The sequence below is a fragment of the Athene noctua genome, chromosome 5, assembly GCF_965140245.1.
Source record: "Athene noctua chromosome 5, bAthNoc1.hap1.1, whole genome shotgun sequence".
In the NCBI taxonomy this organism is placed as follows: Eukaryota; Metazoa; Chordata; class Aves; order Strigiformes; family Strigidae; genus Athene; species Athene noctua.
The window spans coordinates 17,398,978-17,424,257 of record NC_134041.1 but is presented as its reverse complement, the minus strand read 5'-3'; the positions used below and the strand labels follow the sequence as shown (position 1 = coordinate 17,424,257).

At 41.6% G+C, this 25,280-nt stretch overlaps 1 long non-coding RNA gene across 2 annotated transcripts in view; it reads right to left on the bottom strand.

The window, feature by feature from the left end:
• Positions 1 to 8,844: 8,844 nt before the first annotated feature.
• The window catches only part of LOC141961343 (uncharacterized), a 30,900-nt gene continuing 14,464 nt past the window's right edge, over positions 8,845 to 25,280 (bottom strand). Inside the window, exons 2-5 of one of the 2 annotated variants that reach the window (XR_012633759.1) lie at positions 18,308 to 18,540; positions 17,562 to 17,675; positions 11,749 to 12,033; positions 8,845 to 10,628 (exon numbers count right to left, since the gene is read on the bottom strand). This is a non-coding gene — a long non-coding RNA (uncharacterized LOC141961343). The remainder of the gene's footprint in view (positions 10,629 to 11,748; positions 12,034 to 17,561; positions 17,676 to 18,307; positions 18,541 to 25,280) is intronic. The other variant, XR_012633758.1, reaches the window with a different exon arrangement.

Here is a 25,280-nt window from a genome sequence, read left to right as displayed (position 1 = left end):
GCGGGGCTGTGCTGTCACTCCTGCTGCCTGACGCTGTTCCTTGCTTTCTCGAGTACAGTGTAGAGACAGGTTCTAAACTTTACAGGTGTTAACAAGGCCCGCTTGCTTGGAGAGAGTGTCTTGTCTGCATACATTGAACCACTCTGTCAAATTTCTGAGGCTAGTGCTGTAAATTTGTTAAAAAAAATATAGTGCCACAGAGAATAATAATGTGAAAAGAGCCATTTTCTGCCCTCCTGCGTACACTGAGACCGACGTGGTCCCTGGGTGTTGGAGCAGACAGCTACTGTCCTTGGGCCCACCAGCTCCACACGTCTGGCTGGGGGGTGTGTGTGCACACACCCGAAACCTCGCTGAGCTGCCTGCTTGTGATTTCAGATCCTTGTCAATAACAGCAACAGTTGCTACTAAGAGAACAAAAGGTTTCCCCAGGTCAAAGCTGCAAGTGGCATGTACCTCACAGAGCTGTATTTTTGTCTAAATGTCTGTGCAGCTCTTTTGGTAAAGACTTCCCATGCTGTGTCTCCAGACTCCTTGTACCCAAGTGCTGTTTGTGTGATCCATAGAGTCACACAGCACTTAAAGGTCCCATCTCTAAAGACCTATTTAAGGTTTTATACAAACAGGTAGTCATTTTTATCATCTACCACAAATTCTAGGCATTATTTTCCTATCCCATGGCACAGGGGAGAAACCTGCAAGCCCACAAAAGTAGCAGTCACTGGGACACAACCTTAGCCACAGCTTCTTGGACTTGCAGGTCCCTCCAGCTGAATTCCTTGGGGACATCCTGTACTTCCAGGTGCCTTTCAGTCTGATAAAGCTGCTTTTGGTAGCTCTGCAAAGTAGAGCCACCATCTGATTATAGCGGTAGCAAATAAAGGCAAGAACAATCTCAGGCCATTCTGGACTGTAAGGTCTATGCAAATGCTGCAGGTTCTGCTGAATGCTAACTGGCAGCTCACACCAATTACTGAGTAATGGGCTCTCCACATGCCCCTTTACTTAACAAGTAGACTGCGGTCTGCACTCACTTTTGGAACTCAGTTGTCTCTGGTTGTAACACCAACTGAATGCTTTGCAGTGGGCTAGCCTCACAGCGACTAAAGCTCAGATCGTTATAGCGAAGTCTCAACCAAAAGAAACTGCCACACTCTTCTCAATTGGAGCAGATGAAATAAAGGCTCTTGGACACAGTTCCTACCTAGGAGCCTGCCAGAGCTTAATAATTGCAACATGCTGTGATTCTAAAACAAATGTGTCATGGAGAGATACCCAGGCTAATTCTGAGTGAGGTAAATTTTCCTGGAGGAAATTCTTCATTAGCACAGTGTATTTCTTCCGCTGCTCCAGCCACTTCTGGTCCTTTTCTCTGTGGACTGCACAGAGCACATTTGCTATCATGAGCCACAGAGCCATGGTCCCTCTGGATAGAGCAGTGACATTCAGGTCAGAAACAAAAATTTGTTCCTCATTTGCTTCCTATGGAATCTTCACTGATTATATTCTCATTATTACTTTGCCTGGCCAGCACTACCTAAAACTTTAGCTGAATTTTAGGCACTATGTCTCCTCCACCTTTTCGGTCACACGAGAACTCATTCCCTGTCTTTAGCTAGATGGAGATGCAAACAAGGTTTCACTGAATGCTCTTGAGTTCCACATTTTCTCCCTAGATCTTCAAAGGAATATACTGAACAGAAGATAACAGAGAAGATCCTTGTGAAATTGGTGCAAAAAGAAGTTACTGCCAAATAATCCCAAAGCATCTGAGATAGTTTCCACAAAGAAAGCAGCAGGGACTCCTAAAACACAGTTCCCATACATCCTTATTCGGAATGTGACACCATTACTTTCACAGCTAATGCTATGAAAGGCTGCTGAAATGTTCAAAGGAACTTTGGTAGGTTTATTTTTCTCTTTGGAATACAAAAGTTATCACTAAAGGCCTTATAAAAAGTAAGAAGCTTTCACAACCTTGAGTCTCTACAGGCAGCAAGTACATGCAAAATGTTGTCCTCAGTTTATATTCTTTAGCTATTTTACATTTTGACACTGGGAGGATGGCATTTGTAGCCCGGTAGTTAGCATCAGATTATTATTTAATGCAACCAGTTGCACGAGTGCAGTGCTGTGTCTGAGACTTTTACATGCATGCAAGTCAGTGAATTCAAACCCATGGTTTCTGCAGCAGCCATGATTTGCACCCCATGTATTATGGGCTACCTGACAGTATTATAGACGAGCCATCTCTGTGTGTGCCGGAAGAGAGAAACCAGTCACTGTACTGAAGGCCAACTGAAGTTTTAGGTGCCCCAAAAGGCCCATTAAATTCCAACTTCATGGGCTTATTACCGTACACTAAACTGATGTGGCCATCTTTATCTGAAATTAGTTTTTTCCTAACTTTGTATATACATGTACAACACAGTGAAGTAATGATGGCGGTTCCATACTCCTTCCCCATCATGTGTTTTGGTTCTATGCCTTGACATCCTGTTAAATGTAGTTACCAGGACAGAATTTCCCTTGGTGTTAGTTTTAGAGTGCATATGGGAGGTGGAAAGAGAACCCACTGAATGCACTAGTTCATTGTGTGAACCAGGCAGTAAATACAGATGTGGAACTCCATATTCATGTCTCAGCACGGGTATCTCTTCAGTGTCACACCTGCAGGTATTTATATGATCACACACTGAAATAAATGCAGTGTGTGTGGGTGTGTAGAGCTGCACCTGTACTTATAATGAGACATTCAAAGAAATCTAGTAAGTTTTGTTGCAATCCCACTTGTCAAAAATGTTCCTGTACATTTTGTCCTGTATGGTCAGTAGCCTCATCCCTGCTGCTGAATCATTCTCTGGACTGGACTGGACTGCCCTAGGTACCCATCTCCTTCCATCAACCCAGAAAGAAAATCTCCTACGTTGTCACTTCCTCACTGCTTTCGTTCTAAAGACCAAAGCCTGTAAACAATCTGCCTGCACAACTTCTGCTGAGCTTGAAGTTGCTGGAACTGAAACTGGGCACAGAAGGCAATTTGCACACCCTTTGGGTCTGCATATTTGCCTTCTTCATAAAGAACATACAGGCTTTCCCTATAAGGCAGCTACTGACTGGCAAGTTCTGCTCTGGCACAGTATTATACATCCTCGGATGGGTTTTGAGAGCCCTATTTCAGTCAGTGTGTTGTGGTTTAACCCCAGCCAGCAACTAAGCACCACGCAGCCGCTCACTCACTCCTGCCCCCTCCCAGGGGGATGGGGAGAAGAATCAGGGAAAAAAGTAAAACTTTCAGGTTGAGATAAGAACAGTTTCATAACAGAAATGAAAATATAATAATAATAATGATGATAAAAATAATAATAGTAATGAAAAGGAATATAACAAAAAGAGAGGGAAATAAAACCCAAGAAAAGACAAGTGATGCACAATGCAATTGCTCACCACCCACTGACCGATGCCCGAGCAGCGATTCACCCCTCCCAGCCAACTCCCCCCAGTTCATATACTGAGCATGATGCCCTATGGGATGGAATATCCCTTTGGCTAGTTCAGGTCAGCTGTCCTGGCCATGCTCCCTCCCAGCTTCTTGTGCACCTGCTCACTGGCAGAGCACGGGAAACTGAAAAATCCTTAACTTGGGATAAGCGCTACTTAGCAACAACTAAAACATCAGTGTGTTCCCAACATTATTCTCACACTAAATCCAAAACACAGCACTCTACCAGCTACTAAGAAGAAAATTAACTCTATCCCAGCTGAAACCAAGACACAGTGAAAGGACACAAAGCTAAAACCTCATGGTTTATGTGCAGTGCAGAGCCCAATACTTAGTATATTAAAAATACTATTACATCAGTCAAAGAGCACAAGAAACACAGACTTGTTCTTGTTTTTCAGAGGAGGAAACTGAGACAAGGTATCCAAGTAAATTGCCCAAGTAAGCATCAAATATTAGGCTAAATTTTGAAATGTCTCTACTTACATGGAATTTCAAATTGTGAAGTAATTGTGAAGTAATTTAAGACTGATCAGTTGCCTGTGAAGATAGGTAGGCATCTCATCACTGGCAGTGGTTTAGGGTACAAGAGAAGACACAGAGAAAGTGAAACCATTATTGCCATGCAAAAGTGCTGTAACCACTGAACATTGACTTAGAAACATTTGGACTTTGTGCTGTAGTTCAATCCCACCATAAAGACATGAAGCCTGCATATCTGTACACATTTTAAGGAAACAGGAATAATAACAAATAAGTTACTCTTTCACTCTTTACAACCAGACTCAGCATTTCCTAATGGCAACTGTAGAAAGGAAGTACTGCCTAGTCTTTAGACCAAGGTACTGCGAATAGAGAGAAAAATTCCACTCAAATTTTTGCTTGTAACTGGCTAAATCAGCCAATCATTCCATGCCTTAGTTAACACATTAATATTGCAGGTATTATAATATCTCAAAGTATTTCCTTTTACCAAAAAAAGAGGTCCCCTCTTTGCCCAGCCACATATTCTGTTTCCCCTTCCTTTCAGATGAATGCTCTGGCAAAAGAGAGATTTGTTTTATGACATTTACTGCATTTGTTGTGCTGACATCATAGAGTCAACAAGAACAAGTATTTATACTTCTATTATGCCTTCATTGAACTGAACAAGGTGTTCAACAGGACATTTTAATTATAATCCCACTTCTAACAGCGTGAGTAAAGGTGTTTAAAAAACACAATCAAGCATGAAATAGAACAGTAAACATGCCATTTCAATTACAAAATTATGTATAAGCACATCCTTGCACAGCACAACGTTTGAAGACTGAGAGAAATGCTAAAATCCTACCTGAAACCCCAGGGGGTTTTGTGCACGGGGTTGAAGGAGCTAAAATGCTCTCTTCTCACTCTTTTGTGCACTCACATTGGATTTTTTACTCCAGAGAGTAACTCACAAAGTCCCAAACTGACATTTTTTGCGTTGATTTCCATGGAGGGAGACTAGCCATAAGCTTTCCTTGTGTTGCAGTGTCGTGTCAGACACTTGTTCTGTTTGGGGAGCTCTCTTTTACTTCCTGGCCCAATGGTGCTGAAATTGAAAAGCAAATACACTGGCAGATCCTGGCATTGTTATCCACCTGTACTGTGGTGTACAAACTGTTCTCCACCATCAATGCAATGGAGTAAATACTGTATGTCTCATGTTTATAGATATCACTAAATGTCATGTGACCCACCAGAAACTCCTGGACATCTATGGTCCCTTTGGGCACAGCAGGACACTGGGCTGCCCTGCAAAGTGCTGTAAATCCCCCAGGCTGTCAGGAGGGAGAATTTCATCCCTCACTCAACACCACTATACTGTGGGCTTCACCGAGTTTGGGGAACAGATACAACATGTTGTTTTTGCAGTGGACACTCAGGGGAATGTATTGAACTCTAAAACTGCACTCTGGAAACAGCGGGAGCTGCCTTCCCATTGCAGAGACACTCACTCCAGGAGCTTCTGAGCAGGTAAACGATGCCTTGATTTGGTAAAGTCCACCTTCTCTCCAGTGAATAAACTCACACTGCTTAAAAGAGTGCAGCAAGGTTGTCACAGAAGACTGGCAGTTGTGACAGACTGATGTAATTCAGGGATTTTTGGCATTGTAGACAAAAGGGAACATTGGTGCTCCGGTGATTAGTGATGGGGACAGGACAAGGAGGTCTGGTCTGTCCCTGTGGAGGCAAGCGTGCCAGGAAAGGGCAGCTGAAGAGGGAAGCTGGCAGCTGAGGGTAGACTCGCTAGATTTCTGCAGCCAGACACAAGTGTGAACAAAGGCTATTGCTAGGTGGGACTTTTCCCTGGCCTTCAGGCAAACTCCTCTCCTCAAAACAGATGTCCAACTCCTGGCAGCACAATGGCCAACTACTTCTCCAGCGCTCTGGAAGCACCTATCAAACAGGCAATGAGGCCGCAATCACTTTGCTGCCCTAAATAACTGCCTGCTTGACCAGTGTGTAGAGCCAGCTCTGATGGGCACATACCAGAAAAAAAGGGGCACAGCACTGTCCCATTAGCAAAGATGAAACCTTTTCTTTTCTGCACGTGATACCACCGGGCACTCGAGGAGCAGCTGGCAATATGGTGAATATTCTTACTAAAGCACAGCCAAACTACTCCAGCCTGTCCTCTGCAGCCCTTGGGGGAGACAGTTTCTCCACACAGCCCCAGAGAGGAGAAAATTGGAACAACTTGTATTTCTGCCATGCAGATTAGACTTGAACCAATGCTGGATGCATTAAGTTCCCAAAGACATCTGGAGATCATAATCGGTACTATCTCGTGATCTGAACTATTATCTTTTCCACAAACCATACAGTTCTGTTTAATAGACTATGCGATTGTCCGTGTTATTGAATCATCTTCTAAAAAATCTGACCTGGAAATTACTCTGTTATTGTGATTTGAAATTAATAACTTTCTCAAGAATTTTATGGTCACTTAGATGAACCTGTAAATACAGCAGATAATTCGGTGAAGTATGTAAGAATCAGTATTTGATAATCTGATAAACATGCATGTAAAAGCATTTAATTGACAAGAAACTATACTGGCATCCATAGGTATTTAATAGCACAGACAGCATTAAAAATTTGACTGCTATCCCTTTTTTGAAATACAATTTGTTACTCACTCACTAGCCTTTCAGAGCTGAAGGAAAAACTCAGCATATTTTTTCCGTTTCTGGAAGAACCTGTCTTTCACAAAATGCCAGAGCACCTCATTAGTGGAAGCCTCGGTTAGTTTGTAGATAGCTGGCAGAGGTGTTTTGTTGTGCTTGTTTCCACTTCGTTTTTCCCTGCTATTATGAGTAAGTAGAAGTAAAAGCATAGTTTTCATTGCCTTTAATGGAAGCAGAATCTGCTTTTACTTCATAGCTATTTTCCATTCTTCTCCTGGCACTACACAGAAACTCATGTGAGGTGAGACGCGGCAGTGAGGTGACTTGGCGGTGAGGGTTCCAAAAGCCAACACTAAATGCAGATAACATATTTTTGACTAGTTATGCACATTTACAGTCCCTGACAGAAACTTAAGAGAAGCACTATATGGAGAAGTCATTAACAGATTTAAATTTGGGAAATAAAGGAAATATGGGAAAACCTAAAATTTAAGGCTCACATTTAACATCTCTCTACTTCAAGCAAATCAGCAAATGGGGCAAGTTCATTTATACTAGAAGAAATTAACATGAGACCTACCTGATTCCTGCATCTTCTCCTTGAAAGTACCACTTTGGTAGAGGAAAGCCATGCTGCTTTTGCTGTCTTTCAGAACTGCCAGAACCTCCCCACCTTCTGAATAAATCAGGATCCAACCTCTGCAACTGAACAGATCCACAGAAGGTTCTCCATGGGCTTCTCACAACCAGATATAACTCGGGGCATAATTAGGAATTGGGATCATAACTAATTAGTTCTGAACAGTTATGAGAAGTAATGTTGCATGAGAAGGAGAACATCTCATCCAATTAAGAGAACATCATTTCCAGGATCAATTTTAGAAAGCCATATGTTTTTATATGTACATTCAACACAGAAGCGAGGATGGAGCTTGGCATTTGAAAGGTCAGATTTTAAATTGAAGCCATTGTTCGAACATCTTCCTTTGCAATAAGAAGCAGAAACAGCCTAGGCAAAGACAATCTGAGTCTAACTCCCAGGTCCCTCTCTGGCTCCCCTGTGCAGTCTCAGGGCTGGTCTACCTGTGCTTGCCTCCAGCAGGTGTTTGTTTCTCTTCCCCAAGCACAGGCGTGCTCAGGGGAAGAAGCCTGTGCAGAAGAAGTCCTGACCATAGATGCTGGGCATTGCTGAGCCCCAGAGCCCGAGCTGCAGCTTCTGCAGCCACCAGCCAGGACACAGTGCACTGCTTTGGGGCTGGGCACCTGGAGCACCAACCAACCTCACAGATGGAGTGGGAGTGGAGTGTGGTGACACGAGCTCACCAGCAGGCCCAAGGGTTGTCGAGACTTTGCAGACATAAAGGCAAAGGAGAGTGCAAAAGATGATGATACAACTGCTTTGCAGAGTACAGCCACAACAGGAGCTGTAATCACAGAGAAAACAGAGTGTCTGTCTGAAACACTATTTCTGCTTTATTGTGTAAATACAGGAACTATGACTTCATGTCTCACACTTCAAGAGACGTACTCTTGGGCTTCTTTTCTTCCATATCAGAGCTCTAAGAAATCCAAAATGTGTCTGTTTCAGTTCTGGCTTGAGGTTAATCTCTAGAAACAAGTAATGTAACATTTCCATCTATCTTTTCTACTCTCTTGGCGGTTTTAATTATACTAATATGCTATGACAATTTAAACAAGACACATCTCAGCTTCTGGCCTGCTCTGTAATGGTTCAGCTGCTACATGTGCTCCAGCATATTTTGCTCAGACAGGCTGCTGCTGGAGGCAGGGGGGAGGCAGAATAGAGCCCTTCTGTCATGAGAGATTTCATTGCACTGATCATTGTATGTTTGACAGATTCTTTGTCAATGTCAAGTGTCTTTTGTGGTTAAGCCCAGTAAAGCTAAAACAAAAGGTCTCCAAGATATTAGATATATAGTGACATTACTGAATTCACTTGGAGGCAGTAATTTTTTGTCAGCCTATGAAAAGAAAAATGGAGCTAATGGAAAAACAAAAGGAAGATGCCGGTGTGTTTTTTTAGCTATTTTTGTTTATGTCAGACATTGTGATTGACATCTGGCCCAGAACACCCCTTCAACCATTGAGGCTGATGTCATGAAACAGAACAAAGAGAAATTGCGAGCCAAGAAAACACCACTGGCTCAGAAAGCACTGCTTTTTGTTTATTTTAAGTGTTTCATTTTCAGTAATCAGTATCATTGCACAAAAGTAGTTTGCTCACATGCACCCCCCACTTACTAATTGGACTTTTAAGTTCCCCTCGTGTTTGCTTTCTTCCCGCCTGCTTGAATGGCACCAGAGTGCTGGTTTGGTTGGATGACAGTCTGTCATAACAGTGATGTTTGAGGTTAGTGAAAACTGACGTGAAAAATACAATCCACTGGCCTTTAACTGAAATAGCAGCTCTGGTTTTTGTGGAGTTGGCAGGCAGCATTTTTAAACTCCTTTCACAGTGAAGGCAGTTACAACATGTTTTTCTCTGTATCAAGCAGTTCCATCATGAAGTACATTATCTACGTTTGTTGTCATATCAGGATATGGCCTTTGAAGAGCAGCTTGCTGTTTCTTGTGTGGGCACTTCTCTTGCTGAAGTGCCCTAAGAGAGTTAAGGGAATTTCATGATCATTCTCCAGGGCCAGGCCAATTACAAAGCTTTAAAATTTGTTTAAGAGTGATTTTGGGGAAATATCAGTGACCAAAATAGGTCCTGCAGACACACAATTCCAAGGAGTCTTTGTCACCAGTGTTCTGCAAGTGCTGTAGAATTTCAGAGACATGGTCAAAATTCTATATCAGCAGAAGAAAATTATTCCTTAAATTTCTAACTTCATCTTGCAAGTACGATGCTGAACATAACAAAAGAAGACTTTTCACAAGATAAGAGCAAGACAGTCCATCAGCCATGGTCCTCCATACAGTTATATGATGAAATCATATCAGAACCCTTACCTTAAGCCTTTAATCACTTTAAAAAAATTCTAAGCAAGTTGGCTCTTGAATGCATCACATGCGCCAGAGCTAAACATTCTTGCACCTTTTTAATAGGGTACCTTTCAATATTGAACACCGGGGTATATCCTCCTGTAGAAGCATACACTTAACTCCCCTCAGCATTAATAGCAGATATGCTCACACATCGAGTGGAGAATTTCTCTCTGTCTCTTTGCACAGTGCTTTAAAAAGAACTTTGAAGAAATTGAGAAAAACAGAGAGAGTGGTATATTAATTTTAAGGAGATGAAAGCAGTACATGTCATTCCTAAATTTCATGGAAAATGTACCGTTAGTAACAAAGATGAGTAGAAAATTTCAAAATCATTTTGAGAGGCATTAAAATCAGTCTTCCCTGATTTTCTGTTTTCCCCTTCTTTTCAAAGCACATACATTAAACTCATTTTATGCTTATAATGTATATAATGATTCTAGACAACATAAGAAGGACACTGGGATTCTTCCTATTTCAACGTATAAAGTGGCAAGCCAATTTATGCAGCTTAAACCATTGCTAAAGAAGATGTATCAAAAATTGCCTGTGATCATTACAAATAACAGCCTGAAATGTTCACAAGAAGCTGTTTGCTTATCATATTTTCATTAAAACATCTTTTCACCTGCTTTGCTTTTCCCATGCCTGTAACCTGCATTGTAATCAGTCTTATTAACTGAGAACATAAATATGATTTATTATGGTCTGATAATGGAAGCTGCATGGACCAAGAGAAGGGATATATTGTCCTTTGATAAAATGGCTCTTTTCTCTCAAATAGAGCTCTATCATGAGAGCATGCAGAATGTAGTGAGTGATTATTTCCTGAGGGTGAATGATGGCAGAACCCTACAGAAAATCTTCTTGTTGGCCATGACAGCCTCCGAGTGTCCCCAAATCTCACCGAGTTTGACAACCTGCAGACACTTTTGATGAACTGTATTCTTCTGTCAGAGACAGCCTGTCTGGGAGGAGAAAAGGGAACCTTTATCGTCTGATCTGCTATTATTGTCTTGATCTTTTATAAGCAATCTCTAATGCACATGAATATAATATCCTTTCACACAAGTGCCAAACATAATAGAAATGTAGTTAAAGGACCCTTTTCCCGGTTATGTAAATGCCCTAATACCATAATTAGAAAAGATGGTTTGTGAATGATAGCAGTAAGGAAAGGGTAATCAAAATGTTTTAACATTATCTTTCTGTTTTAAAGACCAAAATCTGTGATAAATAGCATTTATGGTAGATGTGGGGAACCAGCTTGTGCTGAAGCTTTTACCTAGAAGAGAATAGTTTTGAGCGTAAAACTGGTGTTATATTTTCATAAAACACATAAATGGCAGCTGGTCTTAAGCCAGAAATGATTACTGGCAGATATGACTTAAAGAAAATGAGTATTCCACTCAAAATCCCTCCATGGCTGTTATAGAAAGAACAAAGCGTTATTATTAAGTAGTGTATTTGGACAAAGGGCTGTTCAAGACCAACTAAAGTTCTCCAACAAATCTCTCTTTTATCTATATCCAGAAGAACAAGCATAACAAAATCTTTTTCAATTAACAGCTGTACACATTAGCAAAACACCCGTCTTCTCAGCTTAAGCAGTCTGGTTTATTTATCACAAAAAATGAAATGTTTGGGGTGAACATTTCCAAGTTGCCCAGTAAAAGTAAGATACTTGATTTTTCATTAACCTTTTGACATCTGGAACTGGGATGTCCCAGTATTAACTACTAATGGTCTTTTGCATTACCAGTTGGTGTTGAGAGAAGTCCCAACTGTCAGAGTCAAAAGGTTAATCAGCAATTTCACACCAGTGATGTGGTCAGAGTTTGCATGTTACTGCCTGAACAGGAGGAAGAAGAAAATAAAGTCATTAACAGAAAATGACATTTCGGTTACATTATTAAGACCCTCTTGTATTTTTTTTTGTTAGAAAATATTTCATGATCTATTTACTAAATATTCTGACTTTTTAGAGAACTTTGCAAAACTTTGCTGAGAAGTTAAAGTCCAAATACATGACCCACTTGCATGGTTTATTCTGCTTTTCTTAAGAAAAAAAAAAAATATTTTACTCACCTGCCAAGTGTTCAGCCCAGGCCAGTGTGGGGGAAAAGTCTTCCAGATCTGTTACCCCTGGAGAGTTTAAAAAAACTTATCCAACTGGGGCTAATTCAGCCTGAGAGTTGTGTCCTGTCTCCTGGAGGTAAAGACACCTGAATGCCCGTTCATTCAGGGTGAATTTCATAGTGCAGATGTTGTTTCAGGGATGAAGTATGTCCAATAGCAAAAACCTGCGTGTAGACTTTTCCCTCATGCCCCCTTCCGTCTTGATTGTAGCAAATAAGTCAACAGCAGAATTCCCTTAACAAATATGGACAGCAATATTATTTCATGTGAAAGTACTCATATAAACAGCCATGCCAGTACCTCAGCTGGTATCATTTGACCAGAAATAGCCATAGCATACTTTGACTTGTAGCCCAAGAGCTCTCCTAGCCATAGCAAAACCAGATTTATTTTCCAAAAGAAAATATAAAATATTTCTGAAAACATTACGGCTTGGCATTTGATACCAATAACAATGTTCACACAAAATGACTTTTCATTTGCCCTGGCAATATCTGAAATTGTTAACCATTGCTTATCTTGTGTTTGGCCCTGATCAGAAGCCTTCTCATGTCACCATATGGATCAGGCCAGTTGTTCTATGTTTTTGAGACATTCTATCTTTTTCCTATGGCTAAGAAAAATAAGTAGTGAATCTTGCCCAAAACAACATCCTTCATCCTGGATATTTTCTGCATCACGTAGTTCCTCTTGTCTCTTTCTCCAATTCCAACAAAATCTACGGCTCAAATCTTTCCTCTCTTGATTGCTTCTGTTTTAATGGGGATAGGATTTTACCCTGAAATGTTCTGAAAAAAAATATCAATCTTTCCAAGTGCCCTATTACTTAGTCCACCAATTAGCTGACTATGGAGCTTGAGTGTCCTTGTACATCTTCCCAGTCCCCATCTGTATACTTGGCTGCATATGTTTATGCAATTAGAAATGGTGAAAATCTAATAAAATTAGGACAAACCTGAGTGAGCCATAATTCTGTTTAATCTCTCAAACTGGATTGTTGAAAGCTTGCTGAATTCCCCAAACCTCTCTCAGGTGCCAATGAATGAGTCAATATCATACCAAAGATCTCACAGCACAGCAGACGTAAATTGTACTTCCAGAATCTCATACACACCCTCAAATAATGAATCTAATGTCTCTGAAGTAATGACAGGGAAAAAAAGCAGTTTCCTCCAGTTACCAGCTCCAGTACCTCCAGTACCAGTTATGGTACTTGGTGGCCCAGAGTGGCAAAAAGCAGAATACATGGCAGATTTGCGTGGGGAAGGAGGGGTCACTTCAAGGCCCATGCCTTCCTGTGGCAGTACTAGAGCAATCCAAGCCTCCTACCTTCAGGGGAGGACCACTGACATTATCACACTGGGCTTTCTAGATCCCCTTGGCTAGGCCTGAAAAAATCAACAAGATGGGACAATGAAGGTTTCTTTCATCTTGATGTGATGCTTCTCCAGATTTTTCTTTTAGAAGACTGTTTTACACTTTGTTTTGTACTGCAGTGGTAACTAGTGGTTTGCGTAGTCATCAATCTGGAATAATCCCAGACCACTTCATACCTGTGTCCTCTCATCACACACCATTCAAGAGAAGCCAGGAAAGGAAGTGAAGAATGATTTTGGCTGAAATTAGGGGGAATTTTCTTTGAAAGAGAATAGAATTATTTGGAGTTGAAGTACAGTGGAGCAATTAATAACTCTGTTCTTGGAACAAAGACTCCAGGATCTTTTATCTCAAGTTGTGAGGGCTTTGGTTTTGTATCTAAGCCAAACTATATATTTGTTGCAGAATGGGGCTCTTCAGTATGAGGAGGAAAATGTAAGGGTTGTGACACTGGGTCCATAGCTCAGAAGAAAATGTTGCCTGCAGATCAACCAGTCCCTTTTCCTTTTTTACCCCTGTATGTTCACCTTTCTCCAAGTACGTGCCTTGTTTACTCTGTGAGATTTTACAGAATTTGAGAAGGAGGTGACTGTGCCAGGAACAGGTTTTCCATAATCACACAACTGAGTTACGGCTCCCACACATACACTTTGGGACGCTGAGGTGGTAGAAAATAGAGCTGGAAGGGATTGTCCAACACCTGACAGTATTCCCCAGGTTTTTGACTACTCTGTCACTGAAATCCTTTAGTGATGAAGGCTTCATCATCACTCCAGTCAATTATCCCAACAGATAACTGTCCTTTCCTAAGTGACAAGTACAGTCTAACAGTGAGAGAGACTGATTGCTTTCTTAGACATTATATGTTTTGCTGAAATACAACTTAAATATATTTATGCCTTTCACCTTGTTTCTTCTCCATTTATTTCTGTCTGTTACTTGTCCGTCGCCATTTTTTTTACTTCATCTTTCTGCCTACTACCTTAGAAGTTATTCTTTAAGTTACTCCCTTTCTTTTTTGTTTTTTTGAACTATGTGCTCTTTGGCACCCTCGTATTTTTTCTCCTCTTTGTGTCTTTCCAAACACATGAAAAACAGACTCCCATGTGCCAGTGGCTTTGCCACAGAGACCTGTCTTCTGTCATCCCCTAGAGGAGAGCCAAAATGATGCATTTTCATTCATTGAATCAAAACCACTTTTCTTAAACAATGAGAAATTATACGGATGTATTCAAATTCAGGTCTAAAGGTGATGTTCTTGAGGTGTGACTAAAGAGCATAGCTAGCTATGGGAAGCACACAACATGCATATGCAGGGATAGACATTTCATAGCCTCTACAAAAGGAAATCAGAACTGACAGTCATGTTAACAGATGTCTGCTTCCTGCTGACTGTTAGGTAAAATTAGTTACAACACAGGTATGGACTTACGGGTTCAAGAACACCAGATTAAGTGACTTTATCTCTAAATTATGCCAGGGAAGGTGCCATCAAAAGGAGTTAAGGTGGAACATGACCATAGGCACAGAATTGTTTTACTTTTGTCCCCTCAAGTCAGGCACATTGCATCATTTTAATGTACATGTAATAAATACATAAGTATGGTAGTGTCCCTGTGGCAGTACAGGCTGCTTGGTTTAACAGGTATTTGGGGATGTCAAGATAATCTCCAAAATTTAGTGCAGCTCAAACACCACTGTTTCTTAAAAAAACAACTGTTTCAACTTATTCTTTCAATTTTTGACAGAAAATTATCAGAGGTGACTACCACTGCCATGGTGGGAAAGCAGTATGACGAATAAAGGGGAGGACTAAGAAAAACTTACTCCACACTTAAGAGAAGAAAACAAGTTTGTTTTCCAGCACATCTGTTTCATGGTGCATTGTTGCTGCAATATAAATTTTTTTAACTGCAGTATTTTCCTATCTGCTTTGACCAGGTTCTATGCTTGAAAGGGCTAAGTGCAGTGGTCTGAAGCAAGACTATTGCGGGCATCTGATAAAGGAGCTGTTTGCATTAGCACTGAGGATCCACTGCAGTGAGATCTCAGACTGTGCCTTTCCATAGAAGGTCCGTACATAAAGCAGGGAAATTAAACTTGGTTTTGGGAGGCAGAGGTTCTTTGTCCCCTGCATGATCTCAGACAACATATTTCCACTCTCCAAGCCTCAATTTTTCCCTGAAATAGGGACTGACAGCTTCCTGTCTTCTCTCTCTGGACTCGTGGCTTTTTTGGCTAGTGGCTGTTCCTGATTATGGGTAGGTCTGATGACTGTGAGTCTGACCTCCAGGAGGCCTCTGGACACTTCTATATTATATTTGATAATGAATCCTCCTGTCTTATCCAATCAAGACAAAAAAAGTAAGTCAGAGCAGAGGAAACTGGCTCAGCACAAAATGGCAGCCTTGGTGGAGTAAAGACAGAGCCATTAGCTATTGACTACTGTAGAAATACTGAAACTGCATCAGGGATTTCTTTTTTAATTGCTATTTAGGGATTTAAATGAGATTTTTAAAAAGAAAGAAAGACAGAATGTTTAGTCTACAATCACTCTTTGCTGCCAATACAGGCTATCATATAAATTACTTAGACACTTTTAAAAATACATTATTTACTCAATAACCCATAATGGGTCCAGAGCTCCTTTTACACGCTATTATAGAAGTACATAATTGCTGAATGTTCAAATGGATATTTCTTCTGGGCAATAGTCTGTAATGGCTCCTTCAAAGCTCTTAGGCTTTTATCATATGAAGGCCTAAGTAGAAAATGTTTAGTTCACTGATCACTGACCTAATAGAGAGCAACAGCTTCTCTGGAACAACTATTGTCTGCTAGGGCAGATGATGTATGAATGACATTTTTAAAAATTCTTGGAAGTATGTGCTAGGGAAAAATTACTGTTCATGTGCAAAGCAAATACTGCTGATGAGATCCTCAGAGTTCTTTTTTTTGGTTCTGCTTGGTTTAGTTTTTTAGTTTCTGTGAGAGCCTAAGAACAAAAGAAAACAGTCGATTTTGTGTATGAAATGAGAACTCGGTCTAGGACCCATTTGGATCTGAGAGGGATTTCCATGTTCTCAGAGGTCATTCAGCTCCATTAAAAATTGTCTCAAATGAAAATGCATGTATTTGGTAAATACATATTACAATGTAAGAAGATGAATTTTTAAGTCAGAGAAGTAAGAGGTGCTGCAGTGGGGCAAATCACATTCCTTTAAGTCATACTGAACACAGAAAAACTCACAGGTCTATCCTGAGCTTGATCCAGAAAGGAAACGGGCAGCTTGACACATTTTCAGCACTATTGCTATGAGTCTCACAGTTATTGAGCTGCTGTTCTCTACTTACATTTAGCTTTGAAGTCTGCTGCTTCCATTTCAGACACAAAAAAACATGCAGGTTCCTAAAAGCTTGGTGTAAGAAAACACGTTTTCTCTCTCTGCCCACTTTGGGCAGTAAAGCCCAAGGAGGTGCTACCATAGAATAAATGTCAACTGGGTCTAAGTGCAGGACCAGAGAGGATGGATGTGAGCTGGGGTCAGTCAGGCAGAGACCCTGAGAGATGCTGAAGGACACCCCCAGCTCTAAGCCTGATGGGCCAGGGGAGAGGTCCTTGCTGGGCGGCACAGGTCCCTCACGGGCTTGGGGCTGGTGGCAGTGGGAAGTGCAGCTCACCAAAGGAGGCTACTGAATAGCCAGCTCAGGAGCTGGATGTGACCTTAACACCTTGTGCCATCAAACCAGACCAACTAGCCCCAGCACAGTGCTGGTTTGCATGTGACCCCCCATGAGAAGTTCTCCCATGCCTTTTATCAGTGGATTTCTCCAGCCTAGTAAGGCTGCCTGGGACTCCTAGTATTCTGTCATGATTAACAAACCACAGTTGCTGGCAATTCTAATAGTTCCTTCTGTGTGATGCATCTGATCGAAGAGAAACTGAAATCACAGACCAATATGCAACCAGGCTGCACCAGTTAGACTCATCATGCAAATGAGACACACTTGCAGGTGAACTTATTAGAGATCAAATAGTTTTAGGCACCGTGGATAATGAAGGCAGAGTGCTTATGTTGCAACAGTCAGAGCTGGAATTTAATCATGTTGTTGATACCTACTGCAGCAGTGAACAAACACAGAAACAGCCACAAAAATCAAACCATTAGAATGAAAGGAAGCTATAAACCAGACTAATAACAATAATAAAAAACCATGCAAACCAAGAAACATAGTGGTTTCAAAAAGGAATAATCTTTCAAGTTAGATCTGGAAAGACTTTGAGCTCTGCTTCTTTCAGCTGAGCAGCTGGAAAAGCGGGGGTTGCAAGGAGAAGCTGATGGGGTATCACTGCCTGTTCCAAGAGAGAAATGGCTCCTACATACCTGTAAGGATGGCCCTGCAAGGAGAGAGGGGAATGCCTTATGAGATGACGCTTGGAAATCAAGCACGAGGTGAAACATAGCCCACTCTGGGAAGCAGCATCACCTAGGAAAGAACTCAGAAAGAAACAGAGAAATGGGGTCCTGGGCTGGAAGTTATAACAGAAGTTACACAACTGACAGGCTGTATTAGCAATCTGGTAGATATTAAGAATAAATAAACTTTGCAGAGGCATTAGCCATTTCTGTCTTAAACCCCTCACACAGTCCCACCATCCTTTATGGAAACACCTGGGGAGACCCCGAGCAGACCCACAAAGGTTTGCTTGTTTTAAGGAGTAAAGATGAGATCCAGCAGGTGAAAGCTGCAAAATGAAAACATTTGGATTCCTTTTGGCAGGCAGAAATTACTAAAAATACCATTTGGCTTTTCTTCTAATACCAGTTGGTAGTAGAAGAGCTCCAAAGATGTCAACAGGAAGCCCTAAAGGTTAGAGGGAATGATGTAATCGCATGTGACATAATGCTTGGTGTAGAGATTTCCTGGAATTGATTAGTGCCATTCACGATAACAGCAGCCAGCAAGAGTGTGAGGACTGGGTGAAGGCCCAGGCAGCATTCAGGCATTCATTATTTTTCCTTCTTTTTTAACACGATGTCTGGTCTCATTGTTTCAGATGCATAATACAATAACTGCATGGCATTCCCATGCAGCTTTGTCTGGGAAGACTTAGAAGCAGCACACTCACCAGCAACGCGCAGCTGCTCCCACGCAAAGGGTCGCAGAGGGACAACTGCAGAGGTGGAAAGACATCGCAGACTCCTGGGTCCTCCTTCCTCGAGAATATCTTCCCCTCCATTCCTCTCTTATTCCTTGCAGTATAAGATGCAGTCAGGTTGTCCTCATCAGTGCATTGTTTTATGCCTAGTCTATATACAAGAGCTATGAAGTGCCATCTATATTTAATGGGAGGCCTCTGATCTGTGTGAGTGGGTGGAAATTGATAGTGAGTGACACGGACGCTGACAATTGCACACAAACTCCGCAGCACTCTTAAAACTTTTAATTGCATTTTAAAGTAATGTAACCAGGCAATGTTTAATGAGTACTTTGTTTAAGAAATTCTGACTTTATAAGCTAATTAAAGAGAAGGAAGGGTTACTGCACTAGGGCAACAAATCCAGGCTGCTGAATGTCTATACTACAGCAACATGTAGTTCAGATTCAATTGGCAGCCTTGCAAATTTCCAGCCAGCCAGCATGAATGATTTTTTTTTTTTTTTTGACTGGCAAATAAATTATTATTATCGCCATGATTATGTTAATAGAAAAAAGTAAAGGATAGGCAAGTAGGTTTTTTGCCAGGGCTGGTAAATTTTCATGACACTTTTTGCAAAACTGTCATATGGCTGGGTTAGATGAAACTAGAAGGCTTTATGTACGTAGCATTTAACTTTAAACATTCTTCATGGAAACTTACATGGCACATAATTTACATATTCAATACCAGTGACAATTTACTTCTCCCATCTGAGCAAGGCTTTCAACTATGCCACTTGAACTAAATTAATAAACAGTAATTAGAGAATGTTGTGCGAGCGAGCTGTTGATGTTGAGAAGATTCTAATCAACACCTTCTTTTAAGGGCCAATTAAAGCTGAATGTATGCAATATAAACATCTTCTTGTATTTAGACATGAACTGGCGAACAGGGTAAAAAATAAAAATCAGAACAATTAAAGCAGGTTAGAGATGATCCAATGGAAGGGTGAATCTTCATTAATCATGAAAGCAGCAGTAATTTCTAAAACCCACTGGCCACCTTCCATGGTGAAGGACTAATGACTTGTGCAAGTGAATTCTGACTAGGATAAACCTTCATGCTTTCATTGACAGGCTTTTCTCTGAAAGCAGCTCTGCATCTGCCTCCAATTTCCACTGCAGTATTCACCTGTCTGTAAGACAACCCTGTATCTAAAGTGAGGCCAGAGCTGCGGTAGAAAGAAGGCTTCCCTGGGGGGAGGCAGTAAAGGCGAATGTACCCATCCCATTAACAGTCCCTGGCAGGTGATCTGGGGGAGAATTTGCAGAGCGCAGCCCCTACCAGCACCGCTAGTGGGAATACAGACACAAGGACAAAGCCTGAGAGAGAGGTAAAGCTGCCCCAAATTGTCTTGCATCTACTACTGGGGAAGAGCAGCACAGGGGCAGTTATGCCAGAGCAGCTAATGAACTTGTACCTGTTGCCCGTGTGTACTCCTTCACCTCACTGGAAATATAAGGTGGTTTATTCCTGAAAGGTGAATTTAAGACAAACCTTGTTTCCAAAATTCCTGAAGGACAGAGGAAAAACCATCTTTGATTTAAACAGAGACGATCCTTACTGTACCAAAGGGAGCCTGCACTAGCAACACAGACTTGTGTATCACCATTATGAACTGTCAGTAAGTTAAAAACAAGCATAATTTCATCCAAACCACAGCTCACTGCTTCCTAAAGCACATCTTAAAAAAAAAAAAATCATCTAAGCTGGTGCAATGAAGCACATGCAGAATTTGTCCTCCAAGTTAGGAGATACAACAAGCTAATAAAGGTAAGGGAAACATCTGTTCCAATACTGCACCAGTATCATTTGGAGAAAATGACTGCATCACTTACGGCCGTTTGGTATCCAGAAATACTACCACAGTAATAGGATGTTGTCACCTCAGGCTCTACTGAAATCTACAGGAATTTTACTTGTTTAAGAATTATAGGATTAGGCACATGATCAGTGTTTCTTCCCTTTGAAAATAAACATTTCCACTTACAATTTCTATAGCGGTGTGAGATCGTTATCTTGTGACAGTATTTGGTTCCACTGGCATTATCTCCTAATTAGCTATTTTAAAATATATGTAAGAGGGTGGAGGTGGTGAGTGGACTTGTAAACCCAACAGGTCTGATATGTTCTTACAAACTCTGCTAATCCCAACCATTGAAAATACATTAGTAAGGCCAAGCTAGCACTTTAAAGAACAACACAGCAAAAGCCTCATGTCTTGAACTCCCTGGAGTTCATGCAGCAGAAGGACTCTCGGACCCAGAGAGTGGGAAAACCAGCCAAATGGGAAACCAGCCCTGGGAACAGGGCACATTGAGAGGCTGGCAACCTCTACAGCTTGGTAGGGCTGGTCAGCCCTACATTACAGTAGTATCATCACCTAAGGTGTTTGGCATAGAGCATCACGGGAGTTCTGAAAAGCCAAGCACAGAGAAGTTTACCAGGGATGAGAAGATGCAAGTAATACAAAGGGAAAAGATCGAACAGACTGTGTTTGATATCCTCTGCACTGTCTCTATATCCTGAGAGATTATTGTGTTTATAGGTACAAAATCATAAAAGCTTTCTCCAAGATGCTTCCTAATATATGAGCAGAACTGGGATTTCAGTCTGTGGCATGGTAAGAATTAGGAAAATGGGTATTCTGGTATGCTGGACTAATTTTTTCTCCCAAGAGGTAGGTTTAATTCCTAACAAAGTCCCTTTGTAAAAAAAGAAACTAGGACACATGTATACATGACAGGTCATTTTGGAGGTACTCAGACGCACGCAGGAAGCACCCCCTTGGCAACAGTATTCTTCTAGCCTTCAGCAGAGCTAAGAACTGTGATTTGTTTCTGTTTCTGAGTTGCTTTTAAACCTCAATTCAGTAAATGTGTTGGTGATTTTCAGGGTGATCTGAACAGTGGAAGGCAGCAAAGTAAATGTCTGAAGAATACTGATAGTATGAGACAGGCACTAAACTGCCATTTACTCCAATATCTGTGGTTTAATTCGATACACAGTATGCAATATGATTTTTGTTCTGATCAGGTGGAATTTCTAGGCCTGAATCTGCTTGCAATAACCATGGCCCATCAGTAACTTCACAGCAAACAGGGAGGTGTGCAGGAAAAAACCCATGTAAGCAGGAAGGGTATGAGTCTACATTAATGTCCTCTATAGATTTTTGTTTTCCATTGAAAGCTCTCACTTGCCTAAAGTCACTTCTGTCCTTTTTTCACACCCCTTCAAGTCCACTTGGTGAATAAATTAAATGAAATTCCTCACTTGCTCTTAATACTTTTTAAATGCAAGCCAAGCCTCTTGGCTTTTCATACCTGGACATCTACTTTTTTAAAAATGCTATTGGATAATTTCTCTCTCTTTCATAGGCTGGTGCTTTGGCCCGTATGCACCCTGTGTGCTCCCTAAGGCTCATGCATAACTGTAATGGACGATTAGTCCAATTAAGTCTCCAGCAATTTCAATGGCTTATGCAAGAGTAGATGGGGCACAATATGTAATTTCAGCTTTTTTTGTGAGGGTTTTCAATCCTTCCACGAACTAAATCATTTTATCAGTTTCTCTCTCTTTCTTTCTTTTTTTTTTTTTTTAAAAATTGTCCCATTAAACTACAGAACTGGAACATATTCATGAATAGTTTCTTTCTGCTTTAACTCAAGGAGTTCCTGACATAACAAAAACTGGTAATTAACTGGCTCGAAGACTTTTACAATAGCCTCTTTAAATAAGTCCTAGTATGCGGCACTTGCAGCACTGACTCCACATTGCTGATACCACTGCAATGCACCCTCTGTTAAGCAAGGTTTGCTACTCTACCTCTGCATCAATTCTTGCCTGTTTTCTCACCGCTCTCTGACTTGGGAACACCAAAGTCCTCTCGCGCTTCTTTGTGGGCAAAGGGTAACCAGCTCCTCCATGATGGATCCCTGCTCTCAATCCGCTTGGATTTGTGCTGCTTCCTTAAACTATTTGGTGTCAGGGGGCCACTTGCCACCAGCATAAGGACCGAGTGGCAGGTCTCCAGCGTCTGGGCACGGCTCAGCCTCTCCTCCTGGCTAGTGTCATGGGCTGCTCAGTGCTTTCAGCACAGAAGCATTTTGGCACACTTTGGCAGTCCACACTACCTGTCCCCTGCTCCACACCTACTCAGAGCAGGGAGGGGCTCTTCCTGGTGGCAGAACCAGGCTTCGCTTTTTCAGATTTCACTCAGCAATGTGTGATCTGTAGCTGCTGCTGCATGTTGGCTCTAAGCATAGTCAGTCTTGCCTACTCATGCTTATCTCCCCTGGTTACAATACATTCTGTTTCTGATGAAAATATTACTCTGATGAGTGTTTCTCTGGCTCCACCATACTTTTATGCTTCCTGCTAACTAGCACAAGCCTTATTGTTGCAGTTCCTAATATTTTGCATCATTTGTAGATCCAGCAATTTAGTTTGTAAATAGCACCAAAAAAAAGTATTAATGTGTATCTTCCCCCAGTGCTCCAGACAGATTGGTTCACTGTGGAACAATTACATACATATGGGCCAGCCTATATTTCTTGTAAAATCAAATCATGTGAGGATGCCTCAGCCAGAACAAGCCATAAAGCTAGACAAGGCATGGAAAAAAACATCCCCAAATATGTACTGCTTAAGTTACAAAACTATAAAAAAATAAAGCAAAATTGAAAAGGGCAAAGGAGACAAAATGTAAACACAAGCTTTTATACGCTCTGTGTAATATAGAGTGAATGTCATTTTGACATGCTGGTATCATGAGCTGCCAATGTAGTTCAGAAAAGAAAGGGATATCTCCAGAATTATGGCAATGTTGCTTTCTCGCATCAAAGCCAGTTATAAGATCTGTGTCTGTGGTTGCCAGGTCTAACTGCCTACTTGGAAACTAAACCAGGAGAAATAATTTCCTAAGTAATTGTATTTAAAGTGTCCAGAAAGGTCATGAATCTTCAGAAACACAGCTCTTTTAGTGGGGGCTCACCCCTCACCCCCCTCAGTGCAATGAAACCTTACTGCAGCTGAAAGCCCCCCAAAACCTGCTGCACTCAGGCCTTCTGTAGGACGTCAATGAGGCAATTGTAACACACCGCTAAGTTGATTTTGTGCCTTTGAAAAATCTCCTCCTTAACACAAATACTCCATCACTGTCAGCTGAACACGTTTAACTTTTGAATTAATGTTATTTTCAAGAGGTCAGACATGTGACAGTAACAACAGTCTTTTGCCAAGCCATGTATTTCAGGTCTACATCTGAATTTCCCCAGAGCTTGGTATTGTTTAAATACAAGTAACTGACTCTGGCTCATCGCTAATGCAAAACTTCTGTTCTCCAGACTCCTTCAGGGCTCTGCTCCTGGCTTCCTTCCCCACACAGGCAAGGGGAGGCAGATCCACTCAGTACCCTCTCCCACAGTACGCACTGCTTAGCAGGTCAGAGGGACCCAACAGCCAGCCACTAAGAATAATGGCAGTCTTTTTCGCTCTCATTTTGTCCCCGTCCCAGAAGCTGCCAGGTGTGTCAGCGGAGCTTTAGGTGATAGTCACATGGTTTGTGAAAACTCCTGCCTCCACCTAGGGCCACCCTTGCCAGGCTGCCCCAGCAGCTGGGATGGGGGCACCTCCAGCATGGCTGCTGGGTGCTCGCGGGGTGGTGGGGAGGAGTGAAAGCTGCTGGGTGGAGGGACAGCAGCTGCCTACATGCGTGCCTGGGCTCTCACAGAGGAAGAGGAAGCCGGTCACCACTCTGAGGATGGTCTATTTTGTATTACATTGCCGTTGTACGAAATACCGAATCAGTGCTCTGTACAGTGTCTTTGGGTGTCTGTGCAGATCTAGGACGTTCAGAAGTATTTCAGGAGGTGCTATTTGGAAGCTGGAAGGTGCCTGGACTCTGGTGGAAACAAGTAATATGTCTGTCCCGCCGCACCAACCCCTGTGATTCCAGCAGCTGTCGGTTAGTTGTAGTGGGTTTTGGGACAGGTCTGGTGTGTGCATGGTGCCACAGACCACTCCTCATGGTAAGCGAAGTCACAGATTTCTGCAGTACAGTTTTACAGTGACCCTGCTCTCACCAAGTTAACTATTACCAATATCAAGCAACATTGCATAAACAGTGACATTAGTTTTCCCCATACAGTATCGCTATAAATCCCACTCTACTGCTGTGAGCTGCTGAGTGGATTTGAGGGGGCACAGCCCCCTTCTCCAGACCTACCTCCAAAGGAGCTGTACATGACCAGATCTTAAGACTCCTTTTCTCTCTGTCTCTCAGCACAGGTGAGGTCCAGATCTTCTGTCAGTTAAATTTTATTTTCCAGCCTGCTTTGTAATTCAGATAGTGTTTTAGTTCACTTGGCTGGCACCACTAGTATTTTCACCACACCCTTGTCTCCTCAGACAAACAACCTCTTTTCTAACCTCTGGCAGAGCTAAACCTAGTGAGTAAGAAGAAACAGTAGTTAAGGCATAATAAATAAAGCCACCCTGAAGAAATACCTACACAACGCAAGATGAATGGGCATCATCTACCTGGACAGTGTTGCTGCTAAACATGGGAGGAATAAATCAGACATGTCAGGTGCACTAGGACACCTGACAAAAAGGGAATGACATTTCTTGAAACCATAGTTTTATCTCTGCTCGTTTGGATCAAACACTTGTAATAGTTGTGGATTAATTTCCTTCCCATAGTCAAAACAATAAAAGCCAGGCACCATTTTATTAATTTCCAAACCAGTGTCAGATAAGCAGAATTGCATTTAAAAAAGTAAACACCCTGCCATAGAATTGGAGGATATGTAAGCGTTTGGGGCTTTTTTTCCCTGTGTCTGCAAAAGGGGGAGGTTTTTAGTATTATGAATAGATTTCATTTTGTAAGTTGTGCTACAAA